Source organism: Thermobia domestica, chromosome 6, assembly GCF_964235325.1.
Source record: "Thermobia domestica chromosome 6, izTheDome1.hap1.1, whole genome shotgun sequence".
NCBI classification, from domain to species: Eukaryota; Metazoa; Arthropoda; class Insecta; order Zygentoma; family Lepismatidae; genus Thermobia; species Thermobia domestica.
The window spans coordinates 298231449-298245188 of NC_137459.1; the positions used below are offsets into that span (position 1 = coordinate 298231449).

The 13740-nt window shown below is 37.6% G+C and overlaps 1 long non-coding RNA gene across 1 annotated transcript in view; it reads left to right on the forward strand.

The window, feature by feature from the left end:
- The window catches only part of LOC145687803 (uncharacterized), a 144017-nt gene that overhangs the window by 97430 nt on the left and 32847 nt on the right, over positions 1 to 13740 (forward strand). Inside the window, exon 2 of the long non-coding RNA XR_014131773.1 lies at positions 4766 to 4931. This is a non-coding gene — a long non-coding RNA (uncharacterized LOC145687803). The remainder of the gene's footprint in view (positions 1 to 4765; positions 4932 to 13740) is intronic.

A 13740-nucleotide genomic window follows, 5' to 3' on the forward strand; every position in this document is an offset into this window, starting at 1 on the left:
CAAAGTAAGAATATGGCCGTCGAAATTACGGAAAAACATCCAAAGTACGCACGTGTAAGGATTCAGGAAAGTGCAAGGTAAATGGAATTCTCGACTTATTTAATAATTTGTCAACAGTTACAGAACGCTGTGGTTACATCAGATTACATAAGTTACATAAATTTACCAAGAATGAAGAATGAGGAATCGTCTACTAAAGAGAATTTTGAAATGTTTGCTGACTGTCTTATTATTCCAAGTTGTGTCTGTCTCTCATCATCCACAGAAAATAAAGAGAAAAAAAGTAAAAAAAAATGAAATCGTTCTTAAATCTTGATTTGTTTATATACTGAATATTAATAATATGAGGGAAATCCAATATCTCTACATTCCCGCCACTAAATCTTACTGAACGACGAAAAGAGGAACGCTGTCGTTTCAGGTCCAATTACTTATTGAACGCACTGTATATATACTTTGTATTATATGAACTTTATGTATGTTATATATATATATCAAAAATAATAATTAATCACTCATCACTAAAAAAAACACTTAAATCACTAGCGTTAACAGATAGTAAAATGTAGCACTAAACCAATCAATCAATCAATCAATATTTCACCAATAGATGAAGAATAAACACACAAGAAAGTTAATTTGTCAATTTGAAAGCATAATCTTTCAATGTCTTGGATAGTTCCTGTCTTTTCTCCCGTATAAATAGTTGACGTAATCGTTAAGATACATAGCAAAAGAAATAGAAGCACACGGTCTTGTTTATAACATTGAACCTGAAACTGTAGAATGCTGAATCGGCAGAGTCTCAGCTGCAAGATAATCTAGGCCAGGTTGGTCGTTGACCATATGCAAAGGACGTAGTGAAGTTGAAATAGCTGTCACCAGATGGCAGATGTTTTCGGCTGGGCTGGATGGATGACGCTGGGCGTGATGGGGTATGACTGTGAGCTGCTTGAAGATGTATAATTCATTTATATTAACGATGGTTTGTGAAGAAAAAATTTTTTTGACGAGTGATAAGGTGAGTATTCCATGCATCAAAGAAAAATGTGTAAACAAAAAGTGAAAAAAAAGTTCAGCAACGTATCATTCCTTGCGTCGCTTGGTGGGCAAATTGTGAGGTTCGAATTTGAACGCTGTTATCTCTTGATGTCCATAGATCCTCTTCTTAGTGGTGTTATGATGCATAGAGGTACGGAAAGGGGTTGTGGGGAGATAAATTAAAAAAAAATAATAAAGGGAAAAAAGGAATAATGATTGAAGTTATCGGAAACATGTGACTCTGTATATGTGTATCTAGGATGAAGATTAAGAAAGGGTGTATATCAGAAGGGGCAAAAAGTGAAATATATAGATGTTATAATATAAAGAAATAGGAATTGTAGTGAAAATTTGGCAAAGGAACACAGATTCTAAGCCGTGGGAAAATGTAAACATGAAAATTTCCAAGATAGCTGCCATGACGCTATGAGGGAGGGATGGAAGTTTTCGCAAAGGCTCTCGGTATAGTAATGGCCGATGTTTATTTACAAACAGAAGGATAGGAGCAAAACGAATGACAAGTTATAATGGCTGTTTTATTTTGGGGGGGGGGGGCACAAGAGTTCAAAAACAAGGATAATGATATTGGGAAAGTAAGATTTGATTAAAATAACTATTATTAGGCTTTTGAAAGGCGATTTCAAAGTCAATGTACCTAAGCGTGAATCCAGTGGCGTCTCGGGGGGTTGGTTTTACAAAATAGTGGAATTGTGGAGAAGATTTGAAAATAAGGAAAATTAGAGTGAAATGCGGTAAAGTTATTATCCGAAGACTTAATTCCGATGAGAAACAGGGTTGGCAACTCAGGTAAGAATATCAAGGTATCGTAAAAAAATCAGAGAAGATAAATAAAGGAAGTGTCGTTATTTGAGGACTGTGAGGGTGGTTTTTGTGAAAGTCTGAGGGTGATCGTAGTATTTCAGTAGAGGTGGGTAGGAGGCATCAGTAAAATTGGGACAATAGAAAAACATAAAAAAGAAGAAAAAGAAGCAATTAGTATTAGTATAAGTACTTTATATTCATGATCTGACCAAATGCCCAAAATATCTAAACAATTTCCTATTAATATCTTAAATACAAATTCCTTAATATCATAATCTAAAGGGGGCCGGGGGGCTCATTATTTCCAACATAAACCTAACCCATTTCCTGATTAGGTTGGGAATTTAAGGTAACTAGAGGTTGGATTGGGTTTTATCGCCCAATACTCGATTGTGTTAGTAAAATTATGTTGGAAATAAAAATTGTGTGTGTGTGGAGGGGGGGGGGAGATGAAGGTCTCTAAATTCATAAAAATAGGTATGTCCGGTAATGGTTCTCAATTTTATATGGTAGTGCGTATATACGTTCTAATATCTTCTTCTAGATGCTGTTTCACAAAATGCGTGAATTACTCGACATCTCAGTTTCCGTATCCGCTTTTAAGAATACACTATATAGTTGGAAATGTACGAAGATTTTACGTTAGAATTCCTTAATTCCAAGACGGTAGAATGCGGCACTATAATCTCTGTATCAAAACTTCCGTCACTAACTATCAATTCTTCCGGAGGAGGAGGTAAACTCAATTCTTACACTGAATGTGCATCCTCATTTCTGTTCGACTTGGTGAACTTTTCTGGGGTCACTTCAGGTTCTTGATCTCTTTCTTCAGTCCTCTCGTTACATTTATTCTCAAAACTCTTCATCTGCAGTGGCGTATCATCATCAATTTTTTTCATTAAACTTTTCATAACTCTATAGAGCAAAATTAGACTTACAATTGCAATAACGGTTTGCACAATGTCTAAAAAGTAGCTCAATTCTTGCAAGGAAAATTCCGTAGACGCACTACATTTTCTACAAAACCATATAAAATTGAAAATTCCATGTTCTCTTAGCAAATAAATAAGTAGAAGAGTTATGATGATATTCCAAATAATAATAGTTCCTGGTATAAAATATTCATGCTTATAGAGAGGCATCTTAATGGGCGTCTGGTCAATTATCGTAAATGCTGATATATTCATATGTCGGATTGAAGAACTCCAAACATCGTTAAGTAAAGATGAAACATTAAAAAATTCATTCCCTTTATACGTAGATCGTAATAGCATCAGATTATTAGAGACTAGCTGGCTCGGAAAAAGATGTAAAAATACAGGTTCTGTAAGATCATTGTCGAGACACGGAAAATCCGATCTGACGAAAAGATTTCTCTCCACAATTAATTTAGTATTGCATGGTATTCGAATATTAAGGGCTCCGTATAATCTGGCTTCTTCTGGAACCCGAATGGTAGACACATTTTCTCTAGTCTTCAAAGTTAGGACTTCTGGTGGGTGTGTTAAAACAAACTCATGCGATCCAATGTCTATAATCTGTGCCTCTTTCGAATCATAGCACGTATGGTCACAGTTGTGTAATATTTCCCTGACTGTACTGGCAACGAAAGCTGCGTGAGCACAATTTATTAAACGAGATCGTGTCACAGTGTGTATAGGTATCTTACATAACTTTGATTGGCTATAATGACAAGCAAGTAGGCTTGTTCCTGTTATTGGTATAAGATCTCTTTTATCTTGAACTACCATAACTAAAGGCTGGATATCAACGGTACAAGTTTGGTTATATACAGCAAACAGAAATGGTTGCACATCATATAACTCAAACGAAGGCTGTATTTCAACGATCGGAATTTTCATCTGTAGGTATATGTACGTCTCGGTGATTGAACAAGTCAAAACATTAATTGAATAATACATTTCCAACAACGACTTATCTATGGCTAACTTATATCCATTTTTCAAAATGATATTCTCAAATTCAGATAAATGTGCGTGCAACACTTTATAAGGAATTATATTAGGGTTCAGCCTAGCATCTGTACACATCTGAATTGTCAGATCATATTTAAAAATTTGTAGAAACTGTACAAACTGCGTTGAATTCGAATAAAACTCTTGAATGAACGAAATGACCTCTTTATGGACTCGATTTGCAAGCTTATCCCAGATCATGTTCTTGATCCAATATTTTTGCCGAAAAGTTTCTAATTTTATGAAAATTATCCTGTATCTGATCTTGAAAACTTAAAAACTCTGAAGTTGTGTTCTGAATATATAATTTGTTTTTTAACAATTGTTTTTGTAAACCCAGTGCAGTTTGTTCCAAATGAAATTCCTTCTTATTTATCGAATCAATAGAAGAACTGTCAGCTACGTCACAACACCAATTCAATGCTTTCCCAATGAACCCTAGCAGTGCACGCGGAGATCTGGTTGATAATCGATGAAATCGTGGATTTGGAGGCTTTAAAAATAATCGTTAATGTGGACTTGCAGATCATGTAAGTCTTTGGCAGCTTAGCAGACATCTGGAGCTAGAGTGTCATTTTCGTTGCAAAGCAGAGATTCAAAAAGAGAAGAAACCTTAACATCATGCGGAAAGGAAAATGTCAAATTAAAAGATATCGGTAATGAGTGTTGGTACAAAATAACATTTGGGAGTTTACGAAAAAATAAACCAGATGTTATTTGGAACTCGGTGTTATTAGACGTCACATGTGGGAAAGAGAAAGATAGAATAATGCAGCTTAAAACTAAATAGGTTATCTGAAACACAAATTAAATATAATGAGAAATTTAGAATTTTCACATGTTCTATTGATTATTATCTCTGTTAGCCTAAGTATATATGTTCCTGTTAAATTTCGTTACTAATTTCAATGTTTCCTTTTTTATAGGTAAGTGGAATGCCTACTAGTTCATCTCAGTACTTCACCTAATTTTATTTTCAACAATGGAGGTAGACAAGTCATAGCTGAAACTGTTTTTGGGAGATGGTTTAATACTTCCTCTGGACCTGCACTTTAAGAGAATAATGGACACAGGATTTTTTTGTGGTAAAAGGTTGTACTAACATGCTGCAAATTAACATAGAAATAACTCCCTGTTAGGCCAGTAATAAATTAATCTCTAGGTTAAGTACACAGTATATATTTTGTGCTTTTGTAAAGGACAAAAAAAAACTTATTTCGGGAAATATTCGTGTATCACTTTTTCGTAAATAGTTTGATTTTGTTTATAGAATTGAACAAAAATTATTTTTTCAAAATAATCGAGGTACTCCTCGAGATTCTCCCTTACTACGTTCAAAGCAATTCTTGCAGCCTCCAATTTCGGGTAGTTAAATACTCCTGTAGCTATATTTGGAAAAGCAATGGTCGTTATGTCATTGTCCATAGCCAACTGTAGGGATTTCTCATAACACATCCTTAGGCGCTTAGCATTTTTATCATCGGGTGCAGATACATGTATAACATAATCTACAGGTAGATTATATCCTGAGGTTAATAGGCGTTACCTGGGTTCAAGTGACCAATTTTCTTGCACTCCTGCCTCATTTCACTTCCCGCCAAAAACTGTAACATCAAGTCTACACCTCCTCTTGGTTGCAACTGTGTGTTGGATGAATTTACGATCGCTTGTCTTGCCAGTGACGTAATAGACCCATAATACAAAGCCACTTTCCGGTTAATTTCCTCGTTTACGGCAAACTTCGGTTTTTCAACATCAGCCATCGATTTGGTGTCGGGTCCGGTCTCGTCCCCCGACGGAATTTCGGACATCAATTTCACATCTCGAATGAACAATGAATCCGCTTCCCCCGTGCTTTCCTCTTCCTGATACTCCATCAAAAAAGAAGTGGACTCCTCCTGCTGCTGAAAATCCTTTTCCTGGACTCCTTCACCCAATATTTGTGCGTCCTGATTCTCTAACTTTTGCAAGTCCTTAGATATTCCCTTCTCAGGTTGATAATACTTCTTAAGCCAGTCTATAGAAAAGGAGTCTATCTTAATCTGTCCTCTAGGTGTTCGAAACTTAACATAATAGCTGTTGTCATGTTTTTTGGACACAATTTGACCAGGTCCAAAATACTTTCCCGAGAAAGCAGCACATTGTCCTCGTTTCCTAGACAGATCAAAAATCCAAACCGCTTCACCCTGCTTGAATTCTTGTTGTATTCGCCTCTTGTCGTAAGATTTCTTGGACGTCAGGTGTCGGTTGTACAAATTTTCTTGGGCTTTTTCGCGTATATACTTCAGTCGTTCCAATCTGTCTTGGTTTTCTGAAAATTGACATTCCGTGCCCAACATGGCGGAATGCAACAACCGAGGAGAAAAGCCGTGGAGGAGTTCGAAAGGAGAATATTTCATGCTCAAATTGCACGTGACGTTATAGGCAAAGGTCACTTCAGGTAAAAGTTCAATCCAACGTGATTGGTCGGTTTTATCTAAGGCGATCTTCAATTGCTGTTCTATATTTCTCACAGCTATCTCAACGCTCCCAATAGAAAAATGCCCTTGAACGTCAGCGAAATATATTTGTGTCCCCATTATTTTACATAACTCCTTAAATACTTGACTAGTAAATGCAACACCTCTATCACAACAAATTTGAGTTGGTATCCCATACTTCAATATGACGTTGTCATATATGAAAGCACTAACAGAAGCTGCAGAAGCATCTGGTAGAGAACCAGTAATACAAAAACGAGTTCCTTCATCTATGACTATGATTAGAAATTTGTGGCGTAACATATTATTACTAGGGTAGGTCCCACCAAGATCCACATCAATTCTAAAGAAAGGATGGACGCTAGGATGTGTCTGAAGACTACCGAACTGTTTTCCACTCCTCTTTTTTAGCAATTGACAAGTCACACAAGATTGGCACTTATCATACACAATTTTTTTCATGTTGGGGAAATAGACAGACTTTACTAAAAGGTTGTATGTGTTCGAAAATCCACCATGGCACGCACCCAGTTTCCCGCAATACAGTTTCTCAAATACAATGTCTCGCAATTTCGATGGTACTGCTAACAAATAGACTTTACCGAATGGTGTCTTATTTACTTTGTATGCTACATTATTCTTCAAAACAAAATACGATGCCTGTCTTTCATAGGCTGGGTCCTTTTCTGCTCGATCCTCCAAGTGATCAATAATTTTCTTCAGTACTGCATCTTCTCGCTGTTCTTTTGCGATATCAATGAGGTCCATGTCTTCGATTAGGAAAATTCTCGGGTCAGAGGCACTCTCTTCTTCATCTTCCTTGTCGCGACTATGTTTAACATAGCGACTCAAACTGTCGGCTTCTATGTTGTCGGTACCTTTCACGTGGGCGATGGTAAAATCGTAACAATCAATCTCAGACATCCAGCGTGCTAATTTACCTGTCAGGTTCTTACTGTGGCGAAGGAACGTAATAGCTTTGGAGTCCGTATGAAGATAGAAATGTCGACCCACTATGAAATATCTGAAAGATCGCAGGGCATACAGCAGAGCCAAGAGTTCCAAATGGTACACAGACAATTTTTTTTCTGAAGGTCCAACTGCTCGACTGCCATATGCGATCGGTACTTGTTCACCTTCGGGATCGTCTGAAATAGGTTGTTTTGCTACAGCTGCGAGGCCCTTCTTGCACGCATCAGTGTAGATATGTAGATCCCTCTCTGGTTTGTATGCCATCAATGTTGGGGCTTCCAAAATTGCTTTTTTCAGAGCTTCAAAAGATTCTTGTTGCTGGGTTCCCCACTTAAGATCTTGGTCTTTTCGAAGCAGAGTTTGAAGAGGATGAGCGATTTCCGACAAATCCTTAACATACCTTCGCAAAAAGGTGCACACCCCTAAAAAAACTTTTTAAATTCTTCTTCGTGCGTGGACGTTGGAAATTCTGAATCGTGGCTAACATTCGATCCGACACTTGCACTCCAAATTTTGATAAACGATGTCCCAACACTATCAAAAAATAGTGTGCGATCTTTGTCTTTTCGGGAGATAATTTTAGTCCCCGTTCTCTAAGTTTTCCAAAAAGGACCTTGCACCAATGCACAATCTCGTCTACAGATGACGCGATAATGTAGAAGTCGACCACATAATGCATAATATTTGTACTTGGAACGCCTGCTAACGTCAATTTGACCAGTCTATTAAGCGCTGCTGCGGAAGAAATATGTCCCATTGGTAAGACACAATATTGATAACTTGACATGCCTGGTATCGAGAAGCCTGTACACTCTTTCGACTCCTCTGTAATCGGAATTTGGAAGAACCCTTTGGTCAAATCACTCGAGGTATAAAGGAGATGTCTTGCCATACGATTGATTATGTCATCCACCGACGGTGTCGCAAAGGTCGAAGGATGTGATTGCTGATTTAGGCCCCTCAGATCACTTACGAATCGGAACTGATTATTACGCTTCCTAATCAACAAGACGGGGTGGTTGCAGGGCGAGATTTTTCCCCTCAGAATCCCTTGACGAAGCATCGTGTCTAACTGCTGCTTGAGTATTCCACGGAGATGATAAGGCACTGAGTAGGGCGTCTTATTCACGGGTGTGGGATCGGATAGACGAATTTCATGAAGGTAGCCTCGTGCAAGTCCTATGTCCTCCTCAGACCAACTCCAAACATTAGGAAATTCTCGTATGAGACCGTAGAATCTTTCTTTGTCTTCTGGAGGCAGCTCGGGGTTGACGTTGACACGACTAGGATCACAAAGTCGCCTGGAAAGCTCCATCTTCTCCGGGGACGGTAGGCTTTCTTCTACCGACGAAAAACTCTCCTCAGGCTCCTCTGGGACCTCCTAAAAATCTTCAGCATCCCCAATATGTGTCCCTTGTCGCAGTTTGATCTCCTTAATGGTGGGATTCGTAATATACACCACGGGGCATCCTCCATTCACTATCGCACATGGAATAAAAATGTCCAGTATTTCTTCTATCCGGCGAGAGGGCGACAATAATAACTTCTTCCCCGAAATATCCCAACAACTGCGTAGCTTCACCAGAGTATGCGAGCGAGGTGGTAAAATCGTGTTTTCCAATACTCTATAGATAGCCCCAGATCCCTGCGCAAGCCTAGATGTTAAAACCTTTGACAAATTGACTTCTAAATTTCTCGGAGGTAACGTTTTCGAAGGAGGGCGACCGATCGAAAGAGAGTTAAATTTTGCTTATTGTAATCTAGAACAGCCCTGTGCTTTTCTAAAAAATCGGCTCCAATCAAAGGCCCATCATCAAAATTTGGAATAACTCTGAATACATGAGTAAATCATTTTTTACCAATCCCAAATTTTAATAAAGCTATCTCAGAAACTTGTATAGATTTCCCTGTTACTCCCCGAAGTCTAGTATTAATACGGATACGTTTAGCATTTTCCGGGACCAAATTTTCCCCCAGACAACTGATCTGGCTGCCGCTGTCAATCATCAGTTCTACGTCTTTCCCGTTCATAAAAGCTGACGCATGAGGCAATTCGTTAAAGGACACTATAGGGACTATAACGCAACCTTGAGTAGATTCGTCCCGATCATCTACTCTGTCTGCGTGTTTAAAGCAGGCATACGACAATATCTCGCAATATGATTGGGTAATTTGCATTTGTAACAAATAATTTGGCCTTTATCCGGAGTCGAACCCTGACCTGGCGAAGAATTACTATTATTTGAGGACGGAAAATCACTGCTAGACTTTTTATTAGTATTAGCATTATTATTCTGACTTATGTTCTTTTGATTACCGTTCCGTTTTCCTTGGTAATCCTGACCTACATTTTTCGGCTGATTAAACTGCTTATTCCTATATTGAAAATCATCGCTTCTTTCACAATTTGTTGAAGGAGCTAAGGCTGAAATCTGCAGCGTCAACTTTGACAGTTGTTGCTGTATGTCAGTCAACGGGTCGATTACCGTTTGGTTCTGTTGAGTCTGCTGGTTTTGCAAGTATGCTGACTGTGTATTATACGGTTTAACAGTAATCGGACTTTGAACCCTTACCTCAGCATTATTCTGAGTATTAGCATCTATTCTAGCCGGAGAAAATAAAGACGACTGCAAAACAGCAGAATTCTTTTTCAAGAATTTCTCTAATTCCTTACGCTTCAGTAACAATTTAGTCCTTTCCTCGATAATGAGATCGTTCAAAAGGTCACTGACCGTGTTATACTCCTTTCGTACTACAACTTTAAAGTAATCAGGTAAAAGTCCTTCCACGATGAATTGTAATTGTTTCTTTTCATCGGCAGTCGGGCCTGCGCGTAAAATCAAATCCTGCTTCGCATAAACGTACTCTAGAACGGATTCTGATTCATTTTGTTCACGGGCTCGCATCTGAGTTTCAGATAATTGTGGCACCAAATTGTCCTTAAAAGCGTTTATAAAAGCTTGCTTGAACTGGTCATAAGTCATTTGGGCAAATTCTGGCTTTCTTTCTATGCCAGCAAACCAGTTTTTAGCGGGGCCACGGAGTAGGCTCCCCAGCACCAATTTTCGTCTCATACCATCCCATGAATTTATGCTAGCGATGGTCTCATATCGTCTGATGTACGTGTTTACATCGTCACCCAACCGGGCATAAAAAGGCTCCGGTTTCACAATCGTGCCGTGCATGGGCGGAGGTGGATCGTTTCCTCCTGTAGCCATACTGCTAGAACTAGAACCACGAACAGTTACGTCTAAAGAATCAGGAGAAATATCCGAAAATGATTCCGAAAATTCTAGCTTCTTTTTAAGTTGCTCTAAATAATTACGTGTGAATTTAGTCGATTTAGGAGACGAACAGGCCGCCGGATCGAAATAGACAGTATCACTTAAGTTAAAAATATCCTCTAAAGGTATCAAAAATTCGTCCGCTAGTCTTCGCAACATATAACACAAGTAATAAAACTATTGGGCACAAGTCAAGACCTTAAATATGCTATACCTACACTAAAAACTAAATACAACACATACAACATACACAAGAGGTATTGGGGCTCCACCACTCTCCGAAAAGGAGAGAGAAAGAAAGGTAATTATAGAATAGCATAAGGAAGATTGCTCAAAAATAAAATTAAAAAAAAAACAAAAGAGAAGAAAACTAGTTTCATAGAGGGTTGGTGGCGGGGGAGTTGGAGGTGATTCTAAAAAGCCTTAAAAATGAAGAGAAAACAGTTTAGAAGTTTGAAAGAAAACTAGCATTGATCACCATCTTACGCTGATGAGAGAAAAAAGATCAGCATCTCCATCATCTTACGCCTGCGCATTCGGTAGGAATGCTTTCGTCTTCGTTTTGAAGAAAGAAAAGAAACTATAATCGTTAACTTGGGAAATATAGCTCACTGGTAGAATTGAGAGGTATCTGAGAAGACGAGCGTATTTGGTTTGTAGGGCATGTGGGTGGAAATAAATAAAAACGAATATTTTAAAAAAAGAGAGAGTCGAGAGTATGTTTAGGGAGAAAGAAAAGGAAGGTTGTTTGGGCGTTTAGGTCCTTGGATGTGTATTCCGTACCTCCGTTCCTGGTCGTCGACTTGTGGTCTCCATGTTTCGGCTTCTGTGTCGAATTGGCGTGGAACTTGGTATAGGCTCCTGCCGTTGCTCACACTCGCTTCTCGTGAACTTTACCGCTCCACGTGTGCTTCACCGTTTCTCGAGTGCTACTCCCATCTTCCGGGTCCTGGGACGTTTTTATATCAACCAAAGTAGGAAGATGGCCGTCGAAATCACGGAAAAACATCCAAAGTACGCACGTGTAAGGATTCAGGAAAGTGCAAGGTAAATGGAATTCTCGACTTATTTAATAATTTATCAACAGTTACAGAACGCTTTGGTTACATCAGATTACATAAGTTACATAAATTTACCAAGAATGAAGAATGAGGAATCGTCTACTAAAGAGAATTTTGAAATGTTTGCTGACTGTCTTATTATTCCAAGTTGTGTCTGTCTCTCATCATCCACAGAAAATAAAGAGAAAAAAAAAGTAAAAACAAAAAAGGAAATCGTTCTTAAATCTTGATTTGTTTATATACTGAATATTAATAATATGAGGGAAATCCAATATCTCTACACTAGATCGAGTGCCGTATCCTGTAGATATATCGGTAAAATTTCCTTCTTTTTAGCTGGTGACCATGATTGCATGGTTGCCTTGTGATCGAATAGCATGAAAATTCTTTCCGGCTCCTCATGCACATGTCCCGAATATTTCGTCAAATGAGGCATGTTACAAGATCTATTAGGTGCACCCTCCGTCATATTTGTATTATTTCCTCCTGACTTATATGTCTGTTTACCTGATCTAGTTTCCCGCATAAATCGCACTCGGATAAGGTAAAAAGAAAAGGATGGAGGGATAATGAGTCTTAGATGGCTTTTGATAGGGACCTCATCAGTGCCTGCTAAAAAGTTTATTTATTTATTTATTTATTTATTTTATTTTCCGCCGTAAGAACTTAGCGTTCACGGCTTCGTCAACAGATACAGTTACTATTACAATTAATAATAATCATAATTACAAGAGAAAACGCTACAATTAATAATACAATTATTTAAAAAATATATATAATAATAATACAAAATATATACGTAACAATAAAACTAAAAGAGTATTTTTAGAGAAAATATAAATTGTATGTTGTTTTATATATTTCAAAATTCAAATAAATCTTAATATTTACATTACAAAGAAAGATCACACTGAAGATATTCATCTAAACCATAGAAAAGATGTTTAAGTAACAGTAACTTGAGGTGCCTTTTAAACTGCAAGTTTGGCATTCGTTTGACACGATCTGGTAATTTATTATAAAGTTTTATTCCTATGTGGTGTAACGAATTTTGAGTTCTTGTTAGGCGGAAATTTTTGTATATGAATATGATTGGTTGTTCTTGTGTTGTATTGGTGTAGGTTCGAATTGAGTTGAAAGTTACTTTTATTCATATGTATGAATGATGTTGTTTCGAGAATGTATATACACGGCAATGGTAATATTTTAAGTTTCTGAAACAGTGGTCTACTTGGTGTATGAAACGGAACTGATAACATTATTCGTAACATTTTCTTCTGCATTGTAAATACTTTCTTCGCATAACAGGCATTACCCCAGGAAATGATTCCATACGATAGAACTGACTGGATCAATCCGAAATAAATTGTTTTCAAGGATTCTGTAGTTAGAATCTACAGAATACTACAGAATCTTATACTACAGAATCTACAGAATCTTATACTAACTTTACGTATAAGATATATTTTCGCGCTTAGTTTCCTCAACAAATCATTCAAGTGATCATCCCATGTTAACTTAGAGTCTAATTTTAACCCTAAAAATTTACAAGTGTCAGATACCTGTATGAGTTCCCCGTCTATACGTATTTGATGTATATTTAGAGAGTTCAGTTTTCGTTCATTGAAACTCATTATAGTTGTTTTCGCTGTATTTAAGTTAAGTTGGTTTGCTTTTATCCATTCTGTAATTTTATCTGTCGTGTTCTTAAATATGAAATTCTCGGTGCAAATGTTATTTGGATTTTCAACTAAAATGTTTCGCCCCGTACAAAACTCCGGTGCCTTCACAACCCAAAATTTTTATAGGTAGAGACTAAATAACGGAACGGGTGATATTTTATCCCTTCACAAATTTTATTATAAAATTAAGTCTTTTGTGTTTACAATAGTTTTAACAACAAAGTGTCTCTATAATGACCAAGGTTTGCAGGTTATAATGTTCATTACGGGTAACCCCTTAGCTTCATGGCAGCCTCCATGGTTCTCAAGGATTCGGTTCTAGGAGACCTCAGCTCATAGCAGCCTTCACGAGGTATGGTATTGTTTAAGGTGATCCCCTTAGCTTCATGGCAGCCTTCAGGGATTAGTTCTGGTTAGGATGA